This window comes from Strix uralensis, chromosome 15 (genome assembly GCF_047716275.1).
Source record: "Strix uralensis isolate ZFMK-TIS-50842 chromosome 15, bStrUra1, whole genome shotgun sequence".
NCBI lineage: Eukaryota > Metazoa > Chordata > Aves > Strigiformes > Strigidae > Strix > Strix uralensis.
This window is the reverse complement of record NC_133986.1, coordinates 3,372,915-3,385,601: the sequence shown is the minus strand read 5'-3', so window position 1 is coordinate 3,385,601 and position 12,687 is coordinate 3,372,915.

Here is a 12,687-nt window from a genome sequence, read left to right as displayed (position 1 = left end):
AGCATATGCATTACGCCTGGTAAACTGCAAAGAAAGAAAAAAAAATTAATAATTTTTTGAGATTTTCATTTGTCATATGCTTTACTCTTCTTCCTTTTTTTGAGGAATTTGAGGTGTTTTTCTCAGGACCTATCAATCTGCAATTGTCTGTGGATTCATAGTAATGATACATGCAAGAAATGTGTCCATTACTTATTCTTTTGAAGTAAGTTAAAAAAATTGTACTTTCATTTAGAAGAAAATATGGTAAGCATATACTGTATCACTTTGCTCTTCGACCGATAAAAAGCAACACCTAGCTTTCGGGGAGTAAGCAGGGGATGGAAGGTGATAAATATAAATGTACTTGACCTTCTAAGTGCCTAGAGGTTTGAGCTGTAAATTTTCTTTGTCTTGAATCAGAGCGAAATTGGGCTTCTGACTCTTAAAGTTCCTTTTCATATCATTCTGCTGCACTTATTCTGTAGGACTCTGCTGTGGGATGTTCTGTAGTAGCAGGTGTGTGAGCATAAATCAATAGTTTAATGCATATTTCTATCATCCTGTGGCTACTTATGCAGTTTGAAAAATAAAATGATGGTTATTAACTAATTGGAAAACTGTTTTCTGTGTGTCCTGGGACTGTGGATTATAAAGAAAATCCCTCACATAGAAAATCTTTTTAATAATAACCTACTAAACCTATTAGTAAGCTTCATCAAGGCAAGAAGGTCAGTTGCCCCCTGAGGATGATTTGTCTTCTCTTTCACCACTCCCATAATTAGCTTCCTTGTTGTAAATGTTTGCCACTGAGTAGTTGAGGGCAGGCTATTAATCACGAGAAGCAGGTGCTGTGGTCTGCAAATGCTCGTTTCAAGGTTACAGCAGCACTGCCCATGGCTGCCTGGTCTCTGGGACTGTTGCAATGATGGTCTGAAAAGAAACCTTTCTCTGTGTAGTTATCTTATGCCCTACTCTCCAGTTCTGTCCCTGAATGAAACGGCCTGTTTTCAGTAAAGGCTGAATTTTCTGCTAGATTGAAGACAGCAGGTTGTATAGACCAGATCTGAAATAAAAGGTAAGTATTGGTTTTATTGGTGTGACCTGATTTTCCTCCCTTTTTTCACTTCAGGCTCCAGGCTGATTTATGGCTGCTGGGGGTGTTGGACCCATAGATTTTGGCCAATCTGACAGCTTACTAAAGGGTTTCTGCTGGTACTTTGGGAGCATATGTAGTATTTCAGGCTGGAAAAGTATCTGTCCTAGAGGAGAAATTTCTTTTGCAGCATGAACTAGCAGGAGAAAAATGGTCATTGCAGTGTGAAGCAGATGCTGTGAGGAGGCTGGGTTGCTTAGCTAGTGATGGAGGAAAAGAATACCAAAACGTTTCTCTCCAGAGCCATGCAAATCGTCTGGCCGTGCCTTCACTCATGGCACAGTATTGGTTTAACGTTAATCCAAATCTGCTCTGGAGAACAGATGGGTGAGAGCACACCACAGAAAACCAGAATAAACTCTGATAAAAAACACAGGTAGAATTTACGGAGCTGGTTGCTGGAGGGATGCAGTGCTGTGTAAAAAGGTGTGTACGTCTGGTCTCTTCTGGGTCTTTTCATGGGAACATTTCAGAGGACTGGGCATATATGCAGGACTCTCCTTCTCAAAAAAGATACTATTTTTTTTCTTGTGGTTCTGGGTAAAATAATTGTCTTGTTAAATTAGAAAAAAACTACGTGCTGTAATAGACAAGCAGGGAAATTGCCCCCCTTCCCCTGCTACTTGGTCAGCAGGCTTGTCCATGGCTGCTTAATCCACCTCAGAACTTGGCGCAGTCACCAAATTCGAACGAAAGAGCCAGGGTGATGCAAGCTTGTGTGGGCCCAGCAATTTGAAAAGAAAGCCTGTCCTGTTTGTCTTCTGCTTGTAACTCTTTCTCTTGATTGAAATCCTGAGAGGCATTTCTTCATCTGCTGGCATTTAAAGAATTTAGGAAGAATGTGTATTTTATGCCCTGTCTTTCAATGCTATGATATTTTAATGAGCACCCACTGGGAATTAGTACTGTGACATTAGTTCTGGGCGGATACTTTGTAAAATCTTGCCCCTCTGTGTGCAGGAAAGGTTGTTCTTGGTCTCATTGGAAACAGAGTGACTTTGTTCCTTTACTGTCAGAGGAAAATACTTGTTTTCTCTCAGCCTCGCTCTTTTCTAAGAATGATCTGCTTTTATTTCTGGTGTACAAACACATCTGTCTTGATAGTTTGTGTTGGTTTTTTTTTTTTAATAAATGGTATCCAAAATGAGCATCCAAGTCAGATTATATATAGAAATAAGTAATTGCCCTTCTGTGAGTCTGTTTAGGTGTCAACAAGCTGCCTATAAACTCCATTTGTAACAATTAGGCTATTTGCACATTGTTTGCTAGAAGCCCTGAGAGGATCAAAGGCTGGGCTTGTTTGTGTTGCAGTTAAAGAGCATGGCCAAGCCTAGTGAGTACCTTCACTGATGGAGGGGTAGGAGAGCACTCTCATAAACCCAGAGGCTGCGGGGTCAGCAGTGGCTGCTGGAGAGTGCTGGGCCGTGGGCACCAAGTGCTGCTGGCAGCCTTGGGGATTTGACGTGGATGGTCCCAGAGCTGTGCCCACTGCAATATGTTACGCAGTGGTACATATGTCATGTCTTTGGGTGTCTGTGGTTTAATTATGGCCCCGGCAGTGGTAGCAGCTCTAGTCATTTGTTTAACTTGGACTGATACATTTTGTTGTGTTTGAAAAGATTATGCTCAAAACTTTCATGTTGAACAGGGAGTTAACCTAATGGTCTATTAGCTGCCTGGCTTGTCCTGTTAATGATATTCAGTACTTTTTCTTATCACTGTTTCAAACTTGCCACCATGTTTAGTGTTTGGCACTGCAGTTTAAATTTATATAGGACATGGTTTGGTTTTTGTGTTGGGTCCATGGGCTGACTTGAGAAACCAGTTTCAAGCCCTTATCTTCCCATGCTGTGGGAGGCAAATATTCTGGCAGAGCAGAACTCCTTCGTAAAGCATTGTAGGACAGAGTGCTTTAAGGGCCAGGCTCTTAGGGGAGCTGTGCATCCCCTCTCATGAGGACAGGAGTGAGAAGTCTTCCAGGAGATGTTGCTGTGCAGGTCCCTGGACCGCAGGGAAGAAGGGCAGAACAAGGCTTTGGTTATAAACGTCAAGTGTTTTTAAGCTAGGACATTTTGGAAGTGTGGTCGCAGGTGTGACTGGTGCGTATGGCCTTTTGTTCCCTGGCTGGTATGTCTCTTCCATATTCCTGATGCTACAGATAAGAGCCTACAACAACCACAGTCCAGCGTTCAATCTTTTCAATAAATACTATTTACAGAAAAATGTTCCCTGCTCAGAGGTTGTTTATTTTCATTGTCTTTACCTAATGAGAAATATACAACACTTTGTAAGACAGCAATCTAGTTAGTGACTTAGAAGAGTAGTGGGTCCTTTTGTTTTTACTCCTGCCAAACCAGAAAAAAGTGTTTTGCTTCAGATTAACTTCCTCAACATCTCTGTTTTGAGTCAATCAGCTCTCTCGCAAGTGTTTCAGATTAACATGCAACAAAATATTTAGCTAATTCTTCATATTATTTACCTTCAGATTACTTACTCTTTAAGCATGTCTAAAAAATGTTTTATTTAAAAATGAAAATTTGAAATTCTTTATTTTTGGAAATATTTCCTTGGGAGTTTTTTTGTATCAAAATATTTCAATATATTAAATGATTAAAACCTGTATTTTAAAGGAACTATTTAAAATAAAATTCTTCTCCGTTGTCTTCAGCTGGTTTGGAATCACACCCTGATTTTTTTTTTTTCTGCCCTTATTTTAATTCTAGCACCATTTAGACCAGCATATGCTTGGAAATCAATTGTACTTGTTTCCACAAACAGGTATTATTCAGCATTAAATTTGACATTTTTCAAAAATACTCAGTTATCTATTCAAAGTAGCGGTGTACTCAGGCTTTTTTTTTTTTAGTGTAAAAAAACCCCACCTTGAACAGAATAACACAATATATACATTTTGATTTTAAAAATTTATTTTAAATTTAATAATATTATTTCTGAAAAGGCAGATCAGAGGGCAGATGTCCAGACTCTGCATGAAAGTGTTGATTGCTGTGTGCCTGGCAGCTTGTAAATGCCAAGTACTTATTAAATGCTTATAAAATTACTTTCAGGCACTTCAGCTGATAAGTAGCCTGCAAATTGAACCTCTTTTTTTGAAGAATATATGATGTATATGCATGTAATTGCTATTCCTCCACTTTCAAAATCAGTGAGCCCAGTTTCAAGACATCAAGATTGACTTGAGTGAGTTGAGGTAGTCTAAAACAATTAGCAAAGCTTTCTAGTTTTATGCCTCCAGAAACCCCCCCGGGCACTTTGCCCTTTCTTTGGATGATGGGCATGTGTTGCCTGATGTGCTCCATCCCCAGTTCACACTGCAGGGTGCTCCCTTTCCCATGCTATCACTTTGCTCCTTGTTGCCTTCCAGCTGTCGTCTTCTCAACCCTCTTTCACAGAATCTATATTTCAGTATTTCTCTCCTGGCCTTTAATCATGATGTGGTGGTGTTTTCCTTGGGAGTTTGGCTGCTTTCTCCCTCTGAAGTACCAGGGGACTTCAGCCCCCTTGATAGTAGCTGGGATTTGCAGCTCTTCATCTGAACGTTGTGAGGCTGGTGGGAGGGGGAAAAACCAAAAACCACTTTCAAAGCCCCTAGAACTATGATAAATCTCTCAGAGAATCCTTCATATTGTGTTAATGTATTTATGGATTTCAGAAGCTGGAGACCAAGCTACCGTATAAATCTTTAATGCTATGTACATGCATAAAATTTAAAATTACTGTTTAGTGACCTCATTGTAGAGGGATGGTGAGAAGAAATCCCACAGGAATGCAATATTCTTAATTCTGGGTTTCTCCGTTTATATATTTATTTTCTTAGAATTTAATTTGTCTGTGTTCAGCAACAAATATACTTTAGGCCAAGTAGCTGGAAGGCATGTATTTGAGGTCTTACTTTTGGGAAGTGAATTCCAGTTCGCTACCTTTGTATAAACGGCTTATCTTTCAAGTGTTGAACATCCCCAGGCCACGACGTTGCTAGGGCTAAGCAGCTTGGGAAATCGTTGCTCTGTTTCGGTTACTGAGTCTAGAATTTAGTCTACCAAGTTTGTAAATGTTGCCATAAATAAATAATATTGCTGATGTGGCAGGCTTTGGGCAGTTTTAGTTTGACATGTCAAATGACACTGTTGCTCTTCCAGGGTGGTCCCTACATGCATTGGAAATATGGGGGGAAGGCTGGTTGAGCACAGATTTCAGCAGTGCTTTGTACAACCACCTTCTTCCTATGGAGAAGATAAATGTCTTCATGGAACATCCTGTACAGATGTCTCTGTGCTCAGTGCGTCCCTTCTAAGTGAACGTGTCCTTAAGTCAGTAATTGTGGATGAGTGCGGAGATGGGATTTGCCCTGGTAGGGAAATGATTTGCAGCAAAAGTGGGTTTGGTAAGGGTGAGCTGCACACAGGGTCCAAACCACTGCTGCAAATTGGTGCCTCTGTGAGGTTTGTGATTAGTGATGGTTTGCCTAGGATGCCTGGCACACAGGGCTGGGTCTGAAACCCTTCTAGAGACAGCAGAGAAGGTGAAGAGGGGAAATCAGCATGCCATAGGGAAGTAGAGATTGGGTAACTGACTTGTTCATTATTAAAAAAATAAATAAATTAGTGCTCAGTTCAAGTGGATACTCAATATTTTGGATAGAAACTTTATTGATGATGTTTTATGACTCACCTGAATGTTGAAGTTGTGGTTGTATTTCAGTTTACCTAGGCAATTATATATATATAATTCAATATATAATTATAGAAAGAAACATTATCAATTATCTACCTGAAAATGCAGTGGTGAGTTGTGTTTTGTTTTTTGTTTTTTGTTTTTTTTTAAGAAATGTCTTGTCTGCAGGCAAGCCTTCTTGTTGAATTGTGAGCTTGCTGGTAGCCAAGCAGCAGGTCATTTACCGCTGAACAGCAATTCCTTCTGTGCCTGTTCTTCTAAGGGAATGGTATTATCTTCAGGATATTTGTCTAAATGGCGTGTTTTTTTATTTTTTTGACATTATATCTCTAAGTAGGGGCAATGTTATTCTTAGCATGGGTGGAAAGTTTACCACAGCATTTATTTGTCTTTGTTTAAAGAGACCGCATTTTCCTGAAGAAACCGTAGGCCAGAAGGGACTGATTTTGCTGGGGTCTGAGGAAAGTTGTAGTTAAATCGCTGGTGACTGTTCCTCTAAATCCCCGTGGCAAGCATGGTTTGGCTGCAGGTCGGCTCGGAGGTTGAATCAGCACAGAATGCCTGAACTCTTATGGAAGACTGAACGTGCTAATTAATTTTTAATCTTAGAGCCTTTCACCACACTGAGAGGACCCACTGATATTTGCTGCCTTCCAAATGTTGTTTTCACTTAGCTCGCCATGGTATTTCTCGAATAACTGAAATGCACACCTCTAGGCACGTTGTGTGATACCAGGCACAGTGTGACAGCATGACTAATGTGCATCTACAATTAAATAAAGTTCCTGAAGATTTCTTTTTTCATATGATAGTGCCAAGAGATTTCAAAGACTTTGATGTTGACAGTTACAGTAATTACACGGCATCCATTATGTTGTTCTTGGTAAATTAGATTTCCTGAGTTGGCCTGAGCAGAGGTGCTGTCTCCCATTTTAGCCTGCTGTCTAATCTACTCAAAACTTTTTCTACATACTGTATTTTGATCTACCGAGTATCAAATTGAAATTGGGGTTTTTTTTCTGCCTAGATTACTTATAGTACACTTCGTTACTGATTCTTAATGTGTCTCTTTTCATATGATGTAGATACCTGGAGTATGAAGGTGATTAACACAAGAGCTTACAGGGAAAAAAAAAGCTACAGCCAGCTAAATAAATAAAAATCAATGTATTTCTCATTGGAATCCAGAACATGTAACTTGCCTGTAGTGGTACCCACGCATTACTTTCTATTGCTTTTACATCTGGCCTGACTGGATGTACTGCTGAGTGATTTCTCAAATTTCTCAAAAATGGTTGGTGATTTCTGGGGTGTTTTTATGGGGTTTTAAAAAATACCACAAATCCTCAAGAGCAATCTTGCCACTCGCTCATTGCATTTGAGATGCACTGAATTGCTGAAGCATGGACAGTTGCAGTGGGCCTGATTCATCCCTGCCCTGCTGCTCTTGCAGCTGTTTGCAGCTGTGCAGACCAAGTTTGAAATGTTGTCAGATTAAAAAATAAGTATTTATTCTTGCATTCAGGCTGATTTATACAACTGTTGTAGAAAGGATGGGCTTTAAAAGAGTAGTCAAGGTATAATGCTAGCACTTTCAGTCCCCTCATGGCACAAGATGGTATTGAGTGACCTGGGTTTAAATGAGCTTTATGCTTACTTTACAAAAATGTAAGTGGTAACAGTAGTTTCAGTGCAGTGGGGATTAGATTTACTATTCTTACAACAGGTTGGAATGTATTTACATAATTAATTAAAAAAAAGAAGAAATCAGGCCATATTTTGATTGAAATGGTTCTCATAAACAAATTGAATTGACAGCTTGGATCAACTCATGGGTTTTTTTTGTTTTCCTCTCCTGCTGTGTACTCAGATTATAAGAAAGTTGTGCTTTCGTGATAGAACACAACTACTCGCTGGGAGACAGAGCTTAAACACATCCTGGCTCACCCTGTAGTATAGGCTCCCTTTTTAATCCACTATGCTACAGTATTAATTTTTTAGCTTCAAGCTAGACTTTGCACTGCCAACAAACCGTCTCATTTCATAGCAATGCAGCCTCATTGTGATAGTCACAAACTGAGATTCTGTGATTGATGCTATTAAGTCATGTAATATACGGCATTCTGTTGTCAAAATTTATTTTTGTTATTGTCAAGGTTTTAATATGTCTAGGCAGAGTTTTAAATAATTGCTGCAATAAAAGAAGCCTTTGGGATGAAAAACATGGTGCCTGGTGGTTTGCAGAAAGGGAATGTGATTGAAGGGTATTTATCACTTTGAAATTACAATTTCTGAGATGACAAATCTTTGATTCATGCAGAAAATTGTTATCATTTAGGTTTTTAATTGGAATTCTGGAAACATCCCTGGTACTATTTTAAGTATCTCCTATTAATGAAAAAGCAGTAGTCAGTGAAGAATAAAATGAATTATTAGTCTTTATTTAAGATTCAAATCAGTTTTTGTAAAACCATGAAAAAGGAATTAATATGAAAGTCAACAAGACAAATCTTTTGACTGTGACCAGAATTTACAATCTCATTTCTGTCCTCTCCTACAAATAAAGCATTTGCCTTCAGTTTAAGGTAATTCAAAACAGCACCTGTCTTCTAGCCCAGACCCCAAGGTAGGGGGTCTCTCACGTGTCCCTCATGGGGCCAGCAGAGTCTCCAGCAGCTTGAGGGAGTGCCTTGGGAGTGGTGTTCACCTTGTTGTGCTCTTGATACACAGGTGCAAGGGAGCCTTTTGGGTGTTCCTTGGGGAACCATTGCTGCTGCTCAGGTCTGAACTGGTGTTGGGCATAGATAATCGTGAAGCCAGAACTTCTCTTCATTTCCCCCACCACACCCCCAGCTGCTTTGCCTTTTCAAGGTAGGCTGTTTGACACTGCGCAAAAAAGACTTTCTCCTTGGCTAACGTTTGGCCAACGAAGCTCTTTGCTCTGCAGGTAATCCAAGATCCTACCTGGGACTCTTAGAGCATTGCAGAGGGGCAAGAAAGAAGATAGACCTGCAGTAGATGTAGTGTGAGAACTGTTGGGGAGCAGGGTATATCCCACAGCTTGTCCTAGTGTTCTCCTTGGGGCTTGCAGGGAAGGACAGACCCTGGAGGAGAAGGTGGCAAAGCAGCACCACTCATTGAGAGAATTTTAAAAATCGGAAGGTAGATGCATCTGAACCAAATGGATATTTGAAAATATAATTTACCAGCCTTTTTTCTGCTTGTGCAAGACTCATGATCCTCTTCTGATTTTTTTCATAGGTTCAGCATCCACACTTTAACTCTTTACTGTACTCATAATTTTAGTTCTACTTAATGGTGGGTCATCCATGAAGTCACCAGTTTACTGTAATGGTGTCCTGATCGATGAAAGAAGAGCAGCAGTCTTTCAAAGAAAACTACTTTTCATAAGTGTGACGTGTCACCTCTGTGGCTATGTTTGTGCATGTGTTTCCCCATTTTCCTGGCATCCAGACTAGTAAATCTTGACAGTGAGAAGAGTGTGTGTTGAAAAAGTACCTGGAAGTGGCATAAATCTGACTTAAGGAGTTTGCTTAAGCACTGCCCTGATCTGTGCAGTAAGTCACCTGTCAGGAAGGCTATGGGAAGAAACTTTTACCTTAAGTTTCTGATCTTACCCGGAGCAAAGCCTTGGATGGTCAGGATTTCTTTTTGGTAGCATCAGAGCTGCAGATCTTAACACTGGTGCTTTGACACCTGGGCAACTCTTAATTGGTAGTGAGTAATGAATGACTGCATGACCTGGCAGTTTCAGCACCTTCTTCCTTCATGCCTCTTCTCTTCATGTATCTTTTTCTTTCATTACTCTGTATTCATTAGTTTCCCCCCGTTATCCCTATCCCATTTCACTAGCAATACCAGCTTAGAGCAGGTTAATGGAAAACTTTCTTAGATGTTATATAGTGCATATGTTTGACAGTGTAGTGGTAAGACTGAGACTTAGACTGATAGCTTTAAAATCCAGATATTCAGTTATAGTTATGTAATTGCATGGTGTATGTACAAAGGAAAAGCCTGTCTGAGTAGGGCACCGTCTTCTTTCTCTTTTTGTTAAAACTGACCATGCATGTCTCTAAAGATTAACTGAGTGGTTGGAAAGAAATTAGGGTCTGGTTTGGTTAGAGGCTGTTTTTGGAAATAGCTTCCAGAAATTTTTAGAGAACGAAATCTTATGAAACTTTAGCAAAAAGAGCAGCAATCAAGTGACAAGAAATACCGTGGCAGTACCTAAAGTGGGTCACAGTCAGGCTTTTTTGGGGTTTAGTTCTGAGTTAAATTAGAAATTAGAAAGATGGATTTCAGTTGAGGATCCAAGGGGGAAGCATTTTTCAATCACTTTCCTGCCAGAGCCCTTTTTACTGATCTGAAAGGTGCAATGTGACAGAGCACTTGAGTCCCGTAAACTAAAGCCCAGCAGAAGACAGCCAAGCAAACTGTACTGCTATGGAGGAGAAAATTTATCTTATTTGGCTTGTTTTAAACTTTTTGGAGGGAATATTTTAATAGTTTTCTATCACGAGCCCCAAACCTTTCTATAGGACTTTAGAGATTTAAATTAGGAGGTCCACCAACTTGTGCAGTGCTGTTCAGGCACCATCTGGAAATAGCAGCATCTTTTCTTTCTAATAATGCCCTCTGTTCCAGGCAGTGCATCTTGGTTTCAAGAAACCAGCTGCTCACTTTGGTAACTGTTAACTATTTACTGGTTTTACAATTAAAAGTGACTTCAGCTATTACTAAAAAGTGATTGTGCCCGTAGCAGTGATCCTTCTTGTTTTGTATGATCTTTTTTTTTAGGATTCTTGTCACTTCACAGGGAAGATGATGTTGTCTAAGTATTTGACAGAAAATACCAATACCTTTATCTTAAGTAAAAGAATCAACTTTTTATACAATATCACTGATCACTACTGACATCTTTCATGTTTAGGCAGCCAATGCAAGAGCAGAGCTACAGTCTGTAAGTACAGCTTTGGGTTTGCTACCTTTGATGCCTGTACTTGTATGTTGATGCCTGTAAATTAAATACCGAACCACTGTAGAATATATAACTTGCATCTGAATGTGTCAGAGAAATGCAGAGGTACAGCCTATATAGGACTGAGCTCTCCCTACGAGGGACAGGGCTTCCCGAATGATGCAGAGCGGCCCATCGCTTTTGCAGGGCAATAGGTGAGGAACAGCTGCAGGCACCTGCATCCTGGTGCTAGTCCGAGTGTGCATCACTTGCAGGGGAGTGTGGAGCTGGGCTGGGAGCTCAGGTATTTCTCTGGCATTCTTGGGAACCCCACAGTCTGCCAATGTTACCATTTGTTTTTCAGATGCAGAAGCAGATGTCATGTATTCGCATGTATAACATTTCTCCTGGATTTTAATTCACGACCAAAAAGTTAGATTTGACTGGGGAGTTATTTAACCTTTTTACCACCAGGAACTGGACTCCCCCTTTGTGCTTTTAGCCTCTTGTACTCTGTCAGTGTGGGTGGCTGGTTTTTTTTTTTTTTTTATTACTGACAGTAAGGGTGTCCTGTCAGACAAGTGCAGCGATTTGCAAGAGGTGAGAAAGTGAAATGGAGCGACATATTGTTATAAACTTGAGCTATTGCCACTTTTATGCAGCAAAGAAAAGATCCTGAAAATAGAGGCTAATGAGCTGTGCAAAGCACGGTGAAAGTCATAGAAAATGGAAATAATTTTTAAACATTTGCATGATAGTTTCTAGCCTGAGCCAAGTCCTCACCTACTGTAGAGCAGACAAGGAGCTTAAGAATTAATTACCTTGTTGATGTGCATAGTTCATAAAGATGTAATTTTTAATTGTAATATATATTGCACCTCATGTTGAATATCCACTGCTGGTCATAGCAAAATTGTAGGTTGATTTGTTGTTTAGAAGAATTTAGTTGCTGTTCTGTCATCCTGACTTGACCTCAGGAAGCTCTGACAGCTCCTTGGAAGCTGAAAGTTTGCTTCATAGGAAAGTGATTTCCCTCCTCTTGAGAGAGGGCCCTTGCTTTGTTTGTAAAAGGTAGGAATCTAAGGGCAATACTGATTTTTTTTTTTTAATCAGATTTTTTTTAACAGGGATTGACTTTAAACTGATAATTTCTGAAAAGTCAGTACATAAGAGCAAATTAAGATGATGTGTATAGGGCTTTCTTCATAGTTTCCATCCTTCTTTTTAAGTGGAGAGAGAGAGGAAAAAAAGCCAAAGCCTTATAAAGCAGCTCTGTGTGCTGTCCCTTACCTTCAGTGCTGTCAAGCCTGCTCAGGAAAAAATTTTTCTAATCTAAGAAAAAACATCCATTTTACATGGACTATTTCTCAGCAAGAGCTTATGTTTTTAATCTCATTCATGGACATTTGGAGTCCCCTCCAAATAAGGATGTGCCACACTTCAACTCAATATTTGTCTATTAGCTCATTCATGGGAGTGGATCTTATGCATTCACTGACTTAACCTTCATGCGTTCTGGGGCCAAGCAATAGACTTTAGTTTTTTGGATTCAGAAATCACATTGTATACCAGGATGGATAAACAGTGGTTATTCAGTGCAAAGCTTGCAGAGAATAGAATTTGGACTCGATTTATTGTTTTGTCACATTTTTACAAAAGGTATGTTATTTACTCTACTTCAAATGTGGAGTGGTCTTTTCAGACACTCTTCAGAGTGACCAGAAAATTTTCTAATCTAAAAATCAATAAAGTATTGATTTTTTTTTTTAATTTTTTTTTTTTTTTTGGTAAGAGCAGTGACTGTCATACTTTGGAAGCATCATCAGTGGGGTAGTACTGAATGCTGTGCAGAGAAAGCAGGATGCTTCTGTGTGTGACC